The 12,854-nt window shown below is 49.5% G+C and overlaps 1 protein-coding gene across 5 annotated transcripts in view; it reads left to right on the top strand.

The window, feature by feature from the left end:
- The window catches only part of CDC14A (cell division cycle 14A), a 99,646-nt gene that overhangs the window by 70,987 nt on the left and 15,805 nt on the right, over window positions 1-12,854 (top strand). The gene's annotated exons all lie outside the window — the stretch shown is intronic.

Here is a 12,854-nt window from a genome sequence, read left to right as displayed (position 1 = left end):
AAAGGAGAGGAAGAGGTGGTCTAGAGCCAGGCTATTAAGTTGGTGCGGAAGAGGGGAGGAGTCAGAGGGGACTTCAGCGGTCTAACGTGGCAGACGTACGGCCACAATGCTGAACTGTATGAGAAGCAGAAATCTTCAATAAACTTTTCCTGTAAATAAGCTGCAACGGAGTGAGGTCTCTTGTGAGCTGGGACCAGTCCTGGGTGGCCGAGACAGTAAGTCCCCTCTCAAAAAGCAAAAATTTTTTTTTGCGAAGCTCACGAACGGGAGCAGCCATGAGCGCTGAGGAGCAGCTGGTTGCATTGCGGAATCAGGTTACCGCTCTCACATCGGCAGTCATTGCTTCGCAGAAGAAGAATGACGACTTGGAGAAGACGTGCCAGGATTTGCAGGCAAGGTGGGAGCGCGCGGACAAGGCGGGGGCCCCAGGATCCAGAGCGGAGGGCATTGCGCTTGGACGGAGGGGGGGTGCCCTAGTTCCGCATTTTCATGGCAACTTGCAAGACTATCCCAATTTCAGAGCGGACGTTGTATATGCACTGCACTTACTCCGTCACGATTTTAAAGATGAGGAGGAGAGAGTGGGGTTCATTGTTTCGCACCTGCATGGGGAGGCCAGGGCTTGGCTACGCAATTTGTGGCGCGAAGATGGACCGGCCCGTCGCGATTCAACTGCGTTCATCAAAGCGATGGATTCTTGTTTTCAATCCTCTGTGGATGTGGACATTGCGCGCCGTCAAATGCACGGGCTGAGGCAGGGGAAAGCGACTGTGCGCCAATACCACTCTAAGTTTTTTGCATTGCTCACCGCCTTAGATTGGCCAAAGGACAGTAAGCCGGTCAGAGATCTTTTTTGGGAGGGATTGAGCCCCCCCATCAAGGATGAGATCGCTAGGGGGGACAGACCCCAGACCCTAGAAGACGTGGTGCACCGCGCTTTAGCTATTGGAATTCGACATGAGGGGCGTCCGTGGCACGAGGAGGACGGGCCCCAAGCGCGTGCGCAAGCAAGGACTCTCCCTTTTGTGCACAGGGACTTCAGCCGTGCGCACCCCTCGCCAATGGGGAAGGACAGAGAGGAGCCAATGGAGATTGGTGGTGCTAGGGCTCAGAAGCCATCCCAGAGCCCTGTCCCTGGTGCAGCCAAAGCGAAGCCTCCTAGAGGAACCAGGAAGTGTTACATCTGTGACAGTGCGCACCATATGGCGAAAGAGTGCCCCCAGAGGCTCCAGAAGCACACTGCAGCGCTGGCAACTGTAACAGCAGAGGTGCAACCAGGGGAGCAGCTTCAGGGAAACGACAGTGCCTGGCTGGAAGCAGAGCTACTGGGGCTCAGCCAGGCGGATCTGTAGACAAGCCCCCAGCATCACTGCAGAGCGTGGACCCTTTGCCTCCCAAACCGGCAGTTCTGCTCACAGCAACACTCCAGTTGCCTGATGGGAGACTCCTCGAGGTTCCAATAACGATCGATTCGGGAAGCAACGCCGACTTCATGGGACTGCAGTTCGTTAAGCAGCACAACATGGCGCTCCTGCCTGCAACGACGCCTCTGAACGTGGTCACGGTGGACGGCAGGAAGTTGCTGGGGGGGCAAGTGGTGCAGCAAACCCCTCCCATGATGATGCAGATTGGCAACCATCGAGAACTTATTAGTTTCAATGTCACCCACTTATCGGACACACCCATCGTGTTAGGCATGAGTTGGCTGGAGAGGCACAGTCCCGCGGTTGCGTGGTACCAGAGGCAGATCAACTTTTGTTCATCGTATTGTGCTCAGCATTGCTTTCAGACCGATCAGGGAGGAGAAGCTGAGCAGCCATTGCATCTGGGTATGGTGCAAACAGTGCCTCACAAGTACCAGGAATTCTTGGAGGTTTTCTGTGAGAAGGAAGCTGACAAGTTGCCGCCTCATAGGCCTTACGACTGCGCGATTGATTTAGTGCCAGGGGCGCAATTGCCTGCTGCCAAGCTGTACTCCATGTCGGAGGACGAAATGCAAGAGCTTCGGGAGTTCATAGACCATAACCTCAAGCGAGGTTTCATCCAGGAATCTAAAGCAGCGGGAGGCAGCCCTGTTTTCTTTGTGAAGAAGAAGGACACGCCCCAAAAAAGGCTTATAGTGGATTACAGGTTCATCAACAGCTTGACTAAGCCCAAAGCTTTCCCCATGCCCAAAATTGACGACCTTTTAGCGACCGTCAGGAGGGGCAAGATTTTCACCAAGCTGGACCTACGTGGAGCTTACAATCTCATCCGCATCCGGAAAGGAGATGAGTGGAAGACCGCCATGTTCACCCCTCTGGGCACATACGAATACAGAGTCATGCCTTTCGGCCTCCAAAATGGCAGCCACGTTTTTCAAGCATTTATGCACCACGTGCTAGCAGGTCTCCTCTACAAGAAGTGTGTCTGCTTTCTCGACGATATCCTGATTTTCTCGGAATCGCCGGAGGATCACGATAAGGACGTGAGGGAGGTCCTGCAGAGGCTGAAGGAACACAGGCTGTACGCCAAGTTGGAAAAGTGCCAGTTTGATGTCAGAGAGGTTGATTTCCTTGGCTACAAGTTGTCCGACGAGGGACTGGCCATGGACAGGGCTAAGGTTCAAGCGCTGTTGGACTGGAAAAGCCCTCGAAATCGGAAAGAGGTCCAGAGGTTCATCGGCTTTGCCAATTTTTACCGCAAGTTTATTAAAGGTTTTGCGAACGCGACGGCGGCGATCACTGACACCCTCAGTTCCAAGAAGAAGAAGTTCGTCTGGACCGAACAAGCGGAGCGGTCCTTCCGGACGCTTAAAGGTCTTTTCGCCTCCGAAGAGCAGCTGCTCCACGTGAATCCCGGCAGACCCATGCGGGTAGAGACCGATGCGTCAGATAGAGCGGTTGGGGCCGTTCTTTTGCAAGAGGATTCACAAGGCAACTGGCGACCGGGTGCGTTCTACTCCCGGAAGCTCAGCAAGACGGAGCGCAATTATACCATATGGGACAGGGAGTTGTTGGCCATTCATGCAGCTTTCAAAGCGTGGCGACACTTCTTAATAGGAGCCAAGCACACGGTGCAAGTTCGCACGGATCACAAGAACTTAGAGTATTGGCGGACGGCTAAGTTGCAGACCCAGCGACACATGCGCTGGGCGGAGTTCTTTGCGGACTTCGACTTCAAAATAGAATACATCCCAGGAGACTCCAATGTTATTGCAGACGCGCTGTCCCGAAAGCCGCAATACTTGGAGGAAGCAGCTCCAATCGCAGCAAAGCACATTTTCGCACCGCAGGCGTGGACGTGCGCTACCATCGCAGTCGACCTGGACGCGGTGCGACGCGCGTTGCAAAGGGATCAGTTTGCACAGTCTAAGATGGAGGAGCTACGCGGAGGGTCGCGAGACAACGATGAGTTTCAATTACAAGATGGACTTTTGACTCGTAAGGGTGCCCTTTACGTGCCCACCGACGATCTTCGAGCCAAGGTTTTGCAACAGTTGCATGACGCCCCTAGTGCAGGCCATTTCGGCAAAGAGAAGACGATGGAGTTGGTGGCTAGAGACTTTTGGTGGCCCCAGATGAGAGGAGAGGTGGCGGACTACGTCGCCAGGTGTGATATCTGCCAGCGGTCCAAACCAGTGCACCAGAAGCAGGCGGGATTGCTAGAACCGCTGGAGACACCGCAGCAACCATGGGAGAGGGTAGCGTTGGACTTTGTTACAGACCTGCCCAGCTCCAGAGGTAAGACGGCGGTGTTAGTGGTGGTGGACTTGTTCACCAAGATGGCGCACTTCATCCCTTGTGCCAAGGTGGCGACGGCAGAACAGACCGCAAAGCTCTTCATCGATCACGTCTTCAGAGTGCATGGACTTCCGCAGTCCGTCTTGTCCGACAGGGGGCGCCAGTTTGTTTCCACTTTCTGGCGAAAGCTTCTGGGCATCTTGCACGTCAAAATCAACCTGACATCGGCGAGGCATCCACAAACCAACGGTCAAGCGGAGAGGGTCAACGCGATCATGCAGCAGTACCTGCGGTGCTACGCCAACCAGCGACCTGCGGCGTGGGTGGACTATCTGCCGATGGCTGAATTCGCCTACAACAACACGAAACACGCTTCCACCGGGGTGACGCCTTTCTTCGCGAACAATGGCCGTCATCCCAGGACCTTCCCGAGATTTGCGGCACCAGGAGGGGGGGGGCCTCAAGATGCCGACCAGTTTGCAGCGGAGTTGCAAGAGGTGCACGAGGAGCTGCGGAGACATTTGGAGCTGGCAAAACAGGCGTATAAGGTGCAGGCCGATAAGCACAGGAGGGCGGGAGAGGACATCCAGGTTGGGGACTGGGTGTGGTTAGCAGCCCACGCGATGCCGGCCAGGTCATTGGCCAAGAAGAAGTTAGGACACAGGCAGCTAGGGCCATATCAAGTTGAGGCTAAGATCAATCCGGTGGCTTTTCGTCTAGCCCTTCCGGAAGGTTCCAGGGTGCACCCGGTCTTTCATAGGTCGGTGCTCACTCCCTACAAAACCCCACACAGGTTTCAAGAGTCAGGAGCACCCCCAGAGCCACGTAGGAGGGCGCCTGAGAGGGGGGAATCGCCAAGACCAGAACCTCTTAACGAGGTCACAGAGATACTGGACTCGAGATGGGGGGAGGAGGGAGTTGAATATTTTCTCGCCAGGGAGGGCACACCAGCCGCTGCTAATAGTTGGGTGCCAGGCTACGAGTTAGACGAACCCCTTTTGAAAGAAGAGTTCCATGCACTTTTCCCACATAGACCCATGCCAGCTGAGTACTTTGATGACTGGCTTTTCACACCCACATTGTCAGATAGCACGTTCAGGGGTTTCTCTTCCCCCGAGGAAAGAACACCAGAATCAAGCCCGCCCAGGGGATCGTGCTCGGGGGTGGACACGGAAACCCCTTATTGGTGGGAGGAGCAGCCAGAGGAGGAATGGCGTAAGAGGTGGCTGATAGGTCCTTGGCGGGCAGCACCGGAGGAAGTAGCGATGGAAGCAGAGACTGAGAAGCATTTGGGGGAAGAACCCGACTTCGAATACACTTACACAGAACTGCCAGCGGAGAACATTGACGTAGACGACCTGTATCCTGAGCCTACCCCCGAAGAGCCGCAGTTTCCACAACCGGTCCCCGACGAGCGGAAGGGGGGAAGGGGGGGCTTCGAGGGGGGGATGGATGTCAGGGTTTCTGGGAGAGAGGAGGAGATGACAGAGGAGACGGAGAGCGAGTGGGAGGAGGGGGAGAAGGATGAGGAAGAAGATGACGGAATTCTGAGGGAATCCACGAGTCTGAGCAGCGAGTCAGAGGATTCTCAAAAGGGGGTTACCTTAATCAAGCAAAGGGGAGGAGAAGGGAGAAGCGGAGAGGAGCCCAGTGGAAGACAGAGGAAGCAAGAGACGTCTCAGTCGGAACGGAGTAAAGGGGGTGGAGTCGTCAGCCTCTCGGAGGGAGCAGGATTAGGAGAGAACAGAGAGAGGGGGTTGGAGCAGGGTGTTCAGCCGGAAAGGGTGGAGAGCAGAGCAGGGGGTGGTGTAGCGGTCGAAAGAAAGGTCAGCAGCAACGTACGCGCGCCAAGTTCAAACGTAGAGGCGCGCGGAAGTGGAGAGAGCTCAGGGGAGGAGCCCGGCCCTAAAGCCAGAAAGAGGGGGGAAGAGGCGGCAGAGGATTCAGCCTCAGGCGAGTCACGGAGAGAGGGAACCCAGGGGGGCAGGAAGACCCTGCGGAAAAGAAAGGAGAGGAAGAGGTGGTCTAGAGCCAGGCTATTAAGTTGGTGCGGAAGAGGGGAGGAGTCAGAGGGGACTTCAGCGGTCTAACGTGGCAGACGTACGGCCACAATGCTGAACTGTATGAGAAGCAGAAATCTTCAATAAACTTTTCCTGTAAATAAGCTGCAACGGAGTGAGGTCTCTTGTGAGCTGGGACCAGTCCTGGGTGGCCGAGACAGATATTAAATAGAATTGCATACGAAACTTGTGTTAGGAGAAATTCCTCTAAGAACATGGGCAAATTTTCATGATGACTTTTTTTAAAAAAAATCACAAACTAATATGTTTTCATATTTAGCTTTGTAAAAATCATACAAAATCCAATGAAAATGATATTTTTAAAAGACTAAAAAGAAATGTGGAGAACTGAGCTCAAGATTGAAAAAATGAGAAACAGAAAAATCAAAATGGACTCTTTCCTCATCCCTGGTGCTCCTGAATTCAGTCATTTTATGGAACGGCAGCCATTTTTTAATGGGCAGGAAAAGTAAAGCACTGCCATATCCTGAAGCTGTTGACCCAAAACATTGCCAAACTTCAGTACTCACTATTCCTGACCATGCTGGCGAAGGCTGATGGGAGTTGGGCGTCCGAACCGTTGAGAAACCACCATGTTGGGGATGGCCGCTGTAATGTTAACAGTCATGTTTGCATGCACTGTCCCAGGCTTGCGCAAATATGTCTATGCTGTAGTAATGATGAAACCCCTACTGCTAGCTGGCTTTCTTGTGGAGATCTTGGAAGAAATGGAGCTGTGTGGCCAATACACTCTTAGTCCCTGGATCACAGGAGAGAGAGAACAGAGTGGCTTCTGACTGAGTCTATGAACGTTGACCAAACTTGGTCTACATTGGTTGTGGTAGCTAACACGATGTTCTCCAGATGTTCCAGGACTCCAGCTCCTGCCAGCCCCAAGCCAGCATGGCCAAAGGCCAAAGATAATGAGAGTTGTAGTCCAACAACATCTGGAGAGCACAGCATTGCCTACTCTTAATAAAGGTAAAAATGTAAAGGGTTAAGTCCAGTCAAAGGCTACTATGGGGTTGCGGTGCTCATCTCCCTTTCAGGGAGCCAGTGTTTGTCCACAGACAGCTTTCCGGGTCATGTGGCCAGCATGACTGAAGAAGAGTTTGGATTTGATATCCCGCTTTATCACTACCCGAAGGAGTCTCAAAGCTGCTAACATTCTCCTTTCCCTTTGTCCCCCACAACAAACACTCTGTGAGGTGAGTGGGGCTGAGAGACTTCAAAGAAGTGTGACTGGCCCAAGGTCACCTAGCAGCTGCATGTGGAGGAGCAGGGAAGCGAACCCGGTTCACCAGATTACGAGTCCACTTCTCTTAACCACTACACCACACTGGCTCTTCTGGCGCAACGGAACACCGTGACAGAAACCAGAGTGCACGGAAACACCATTTGCCTTCCCGCCACAGCGGTACCTATTTATCTACTTGCACTTTGATGTGCTTTCGAACTGCTAGGTTGGCAGGAGCTGGGACCGAGCAGTGAGAGCTCACCCTGTCGCAGGGATTCAAACCACCGACCTTCTGATTGGCAAGCCCAAGAGGCTCAGTGGTTTAGACCACAGTGCCACCCGCATCCCCGTACCTACTCCTAATAGAATACGTTGATGCAGGTTTCTACAGAACATTTTCCCCGGCACTGAGCCAAGATGGGATGGCCATCTGGCCCCTCCCATCCTATGACTCAATGAACAATCTCCTTGAATAACGAGGGAGAACTATTTATACAGGTACAGATTTACCAGCTCTACCTATGAACAAAAGCAGCTTTCATCTTTCCTAATATGGAATTTTCCAGCCCGCTTGAATGTTGCTCTCTCTCTCCCCAGAATGCAGAGGCTGATGACAGCTGACAGTGGGTAGGCTGCTAAGTTAAGCCTCCAAGGGGGCACGATGTGAGCTAGTACTGAACACATGTCATTGCTTGTGCTGCAGCAGCAGATCTAAAAGGTAGAATTAATGCGCTGGGTACAAGGCTGTGCTCCCGTGCTTTCCGTGGGAAGGATTTCGGAGGGTCCAACTTTGCGATTAGGCAAAGCCATTATAGGATATACTGAGAGAGCCAGTGTGGTGTAGTGGTTAAGAACGGTAGACTCGTATTCTGGTGAACCAGGTTCGCATCCCCGCTCCTCCACATGCAGCTGCTGGGTGACCTTGGGCTAGTCACACTTCTCTGAAGTCTCTCAGACCCACTCACCTCACAGAGTGTTTGTTGTGGGGGAGGAAGGGAAAGGAGATTGTTAGCCGCTTTGAGACTCCTTAGGGTAGTGATAAAGCGGGATATCAAATCCAAACTCTTCTTCTTCTGCAGTGGTCGAAATGCTTTTTAATATATTGTTTTTGTAATTATTTTTTATTTGTTTTTAGGGCACAATATATCACCATAACAGTTAGAATTTCATATATACTTACCTAATATTGATATTAGGGAAGCGGGTGGCGCTGTGGGTTAAACCACAGAGCCTAGGACTTGCCGATCAGAAGGTCAGTGGTTTGAATCCCCGCGACGGGGTGAGCTCCCGTTGCTCGGTCCCTGCTCCTGCCCACCTAGCAGTTCAAAAGCACAAAGTGCAAGTAGATAAATAGGTAACGCTCTGGCAGGGAGGTAAACAGCGTTTCCATGCGCTGCTCTGGTTCACCAGAAGCGGCTTAGTCATGCTGGCCACATGACCCAGAAGCTGTACACCGGCTCCCTTGGCCAATAAAGCGAGATGAGCGCCGCAACCCCAGAGTCGGTCACGACTGGACCTAATTGTCAGGGGTCCCTTTACCATTACCTTTAATATTGATATTATCCAAATAGATGTATTATTATTTCTAATGCACTCATATAACTCATTTCCCCCCTCCCCCCTCAACCTACTTTATTTTATATAAATGAGTTCCTAATTTCATTATACTTGGTCATGAAAAGTCTCCATCTATAAGCAATCCGCTTCTGTGTGGAAACTGCCGTTAGGCCTTGAGTCCATTGAATAAATGGAGCTGTACATTTATTGCCCAGACACAGAGGTATCAGTCTTTTGGCCATAGTGAGGGCAGAAAGACATGCTGCCCCGTTGTCAGATTCCCTATAGCTCAAAAGAATATTATCCTTTGAAAATGTTTGCCTTTTTTTCCACACAGAAGCAGAGATTCTTCAAGGCTTGGGAGAACCCTGTCTTGTACTGTGTTGCAATATTGCAGTGATAACACTTAATTTTGCAATTAATACGTTTCATTCTACTGCATTGCCGTTCTAACCTAATTGCCAACTTAATCTCAGAGCAATTTCAAAATTAAAACCATGACACTCAAATAAAGTATTTGAAGATTAGGGATCTCTGGGTGCTTTTTAAGGGTGCATGGAGGGTAGGACAGGCAAATATTGAGAAATATTCTGCTTGATCCACACTTTCAAGGCACGGGGGTGAGTAGTTCTCCCATTGTCCTGCTCCTTTCCCAGGGAAAACCCACTCTTTAGTGATAAATTGGAACAAACGGCAATCCATAGGAAACCCAAATTGCCATTTGCGCTGATTGAGCACTAAAGAGCAGTTTCCCCCTGAAGTAAGCAGCGGCACAAGAGGAACTGTAGATAGGCACAAAGAGTGAGCAAGGGAAAATGGGCGTTCAGAGGGTGCCCCCCACTTTACGCGATTTCATTTATGGGGGGCAAAGTAACCCCCATGTAAGTGAGGCAACACCTATATTTAAAGGTGTTTATATCCATGATTAGCTGCCTTTTAATAGCCTGTTACTTTGACATAAACCAGAAAGAGGTGCTTCCAAGCTTCTCCAGGTGACTTTCTTGAGCATCCATCCAGATTTCCTTGCATAAAGCTTGCACAGAGGTTAGATAGTGTGCAGTCTATATAGAGCAATCATTCTGATTTGTTTCGGGTTGGTATTTACATGACCATGGCTATTCATCTTGATTTGCTTGCATGGAAGTTTTGCACTTTCCCATTACAGTCGTACCTTGGATCCCAAACACCTTGGAAGTCAAACTTTTTGGTTCCTGAACACAGCAAACCCGGAAGTGAGTGTTCCAGTTTGCAAACGTTCTTTGGAACCTGAACATCCGATGTTGGTTCCACGGCTTCCGATTGGCTGCAGGAGTTTCCTGCAGCCAATAAGAAGCCGTGCCTTGGTTTTGGAACTTCCGAGGTATGACCATAACTGCTTGGTTAGCCCACATTTTTTAGTCTATATTTCTCTGTCACTTTTCTAACTGCAAAAGAAATGTGTTGCTTCTTCTGAAGTTGATTTGTTGCACCAAAGCATTTGAACTGCGCAAACCAATGCAACTGAATCCCTACTGCAAAACATTGACAGTCTGGAGGTAACTCCAGATGCAGACAGAGTTGGGGGTGCTGCATCCTTCGCCTTGCCTTGGGAAATATACAGTATATCTAAAGGTTTTCCTTTCCTGTCTCTGTTCTTCACGGTACAGTATCTAAAATGATTTGGGAATCAAAGTAGATAGAGATAGATAGATAGATAGATAGAGAGAGAGAGAGAGAGAGAGAGAGAGAGAGAGAGAGCGCCTTTAAAAAAAATTCTATAAAATGCCATCCTTTTTTTTGGAGGCTGCTTTTAAAGAATGTGCACTTTAAAAGAAACAAACAAATGGAAACCTAAGCAAAATCTCACCCGTTTTCAATGCCAAGCTGTAACCGTACTTCAAAGTTGGCAGTAAACAACCAAGCATCTGCTCAGAACTCGATATTTAGTAGAGTCGTGACAGCTCTCATCCTCTGTTAACTAGTTATACATCATGCATTTCCAGTTTTATCTAATATCCACAGACATTCCAGGAACTATTGAAACTGATGTGTGTTGAATTTTGGGGTGGCCCTAGCCGTGATGGGAACCAGAGTGGGAAGCCATTTTTTCTGATACTGCGGCTCCATTGTCCCATCTTGATGGTAACATTATGTGATAACTTGTCTGCATGAATCCAATGGCCTGGTTCCCAGGTCACTATAAACTCCAGTTTATCTTAAACCATGGTTTAATTGTGAACATACTGCTCCCCTGCCAACACAGGTGGTGCTGTGGTCTAAACCACGAGCTTCTTGGACTTGCCAATCAGATGGTTGGCAGTTTGAATCCCTGTGATGGAGTGAGCTCCCATTGCTGTCCCAGCTCCTGCCAGCCTAGCAGTTCGAAAGCACGTCAAAGTGCAAGTAGATAAATAGGTACTGCTGCAACGGAAAGGTAAACGGTGTTTCCGTGCACTCTGGTTTCTGTCACGGTGTTCCGTTGTGCCAGAAGTGGTTTAGTCATGCTGGCCACATGATCCGGAAAGCTGTCTGCGGATAAACACCAGCTCCTTCGGCCTGAAAGCAAGATGAGTGCTGAACAGCTTTTCTCCCTGTCTCAGATGTGTGATGCGCATATGACTCAAATAAGCCAAATTGTGACTTCTCAGCTCATCTGAACCTAGACGGAGACATGTTTGTTTGTTTGTTTGTTTTGAACAAGCCAGAAAGGTTTATTTCTGTATTATGGCTCATGGGCAATCACTTGTTTGAAACAAACGAACTATGGTTTGGGTTCAGATGACATGGCAAGCCATGGCAAGCCATGGTATAGCTTGTCTGAATTGCGCAGGGACCCACATAGCAGGGACAGGCACATTCATAACCATGGTTCAGCACAATTTGCTGCTTATCATGACATGCAACCAAGACCATAGTGTCCACTCAACTGCAATGCTTTTCCATTTACCCAGTTATGTAGTGTTGATATGTCACATGTTGTATATGGTGATATGAACACATGACAGATGGGGAGGAATTCTATTCAGTTTGCCTTTGAAGATCTACTTAATTTGCACTTTCAGAACAATATTTTATTTATTAATCTATTTTATCAGATTTATATACTGCCCTTCATCATAAGATCTCAGGGCGGCTCACAGAATATGTGAACCGACACAGCCATTCTTTGAAATTTGCACTTCTCCAGATTTTGAAGTTCTCCAAACAAGTAATGTGTACAAAATGGCCGCTTAACGCCCTTCGCCAAACCTGATATTCAAACTAGCCAATCCATGGCGGCCTGGGGGACATGGTTTTGGGGAGTGGACCTGAGGGAAGCAGGCTTCACTCAGGTCCACCCGCCAGCCATTTACAAAAATGCATATACTGGGTAACGTGTACCATCACCTGCATTATATTGGGGGAAATTGCTTTGCAATTTTTTGAACTCAAATGCTGTTAAATTGCATTTTTAAAAATCAGACTGGTGTGAAAATGTGGTGAACTGAATTTCAGGCTGGAAAAATTAGAAACGGGGAGAAACTGAAATGAACAGATTCACCCAGTCTTAGAATAGGCACCATTTCTGCAGCACAACATCATTTCTGAGGTGGCAGATTAAGTACGGGGTCGTTTATTTCCTCCTCCCCTCATTTGAACAGTACAGCGAACTGTTCAAGCATCCTGCACGATCAAAAGTGCGTATGTCAAAAATCGTTACAGTCCTCTTGCCCAAAGTTGCCCACTGACCTCAGAAATGCAGCATAGAATCTGGTTTTCCCATTTTCTCCACGTAGCTAAATTCTGTAGCCTGAGGCTTGCTAGGAACTTTTATGACATGAAAGCAAGGAAGCCTGGCGTGTGGGCTTCTGACTCATTCAAAAGGGTAACAAAGACCCGCCGTGACATCAGAAGGCTGACAGTGAACAGAAATAAGAGTTTACTAGGTTTCGGGGCTCGCTTAGTACTAGCAGGAACATGATGAGAAAGAAAAGTAAGGTTAAGCAGATGGAACAGAGGCAAAGAAGGAACCTTTGGTGACACATTCATTGTACAGGAGAGACCTCAGGTAGCATGTGAATCATAGATGCTTTTGTTAATACACAGAAGGCTTATACTTCATTTTATGGAAGATAATGCATTAATTATAACCTACGATTCTAGGCTGCCTAAACCCGGCTGGTGGCCGATACTCCTGCCATTTATTGACAGGCCTAGAGAGAAATGAATTGCATTCACGTAGTGGCAGCAATGGATCGCAGAATCCAATCCTTTCCATTATGGGGCAATGCGATAAGGCCAGAGTGTCTGCTCTACACC

The sequence above is a fragment of the Podarcis melisellensis genome, assembly GCF_964234715.1.
Source record: "Podarcis melisellensis genome assembly, chromosome: 6".
Lineage (NCBI taxonomy): Eukaryota > Metazoa > Chordata > Lepidosauria > Squamata > Lacertidae > Podarcis > Podarcis melisellensis.
The sequence above is the reverse complement of the archived record's forward strand: the minus strand, read 5'-3'. Positions and strand labels throughout refer to the sequence as shown.